Source organism: Galeopterus variegatus, unplaced genomic scaffold (genome assembly GCF_000696425.1).
Source record: "Galeopterus variegatus unplaced genomic scaffold, G_variegatus-3.0.2 Scaffold506, whole genome shotgun sequence".
NCBI lineage: Eukaryota > Metazoa > Chordata > Mammalia > Dermoptera > Cynocephalidae > Galeopterus > Galeopterus variegatus.
The window spans coordinates 326,176-326,538 of record NW_007726617.1 but is presented as its reverse complement, the minus strand read 5'-3'; positions in this window follow the sequence as shown (position 1 = coordinate 326,538).

Genomic DNA, 363 nt, shown 5'->3' with positions numbered 1-363 from the left:
TTTCTGCCTCCTTCCCTGGGGGAGATGGGGAAGAGGAAGGAGAAGCNAGGTGACTCCTAGCTAGCCCCATCCTCCCTTTCAAGTAGGTGCATGCAGGGCACCTGCACACGTGTGTGAGCTCCACAGGGCTCACGAACACCACTATGATGCACTCAGAGACCTCCACATCACAGACACATGCCCTAGACGTCAGACACAGGCTCTCCCAGGGACACGGCCCTTCGGCAACATCCAAACCCAGTGGCAGCAGGGTGAGGGTGGGCAGTGCACTACCAGGACACCTCAGGCCACCTTTGAGGCTGTGAACCCTCACGGCCCCTTTCTCTGCCTGTCTGGCCCCACCCAGCCCCATACCTGGGCTCA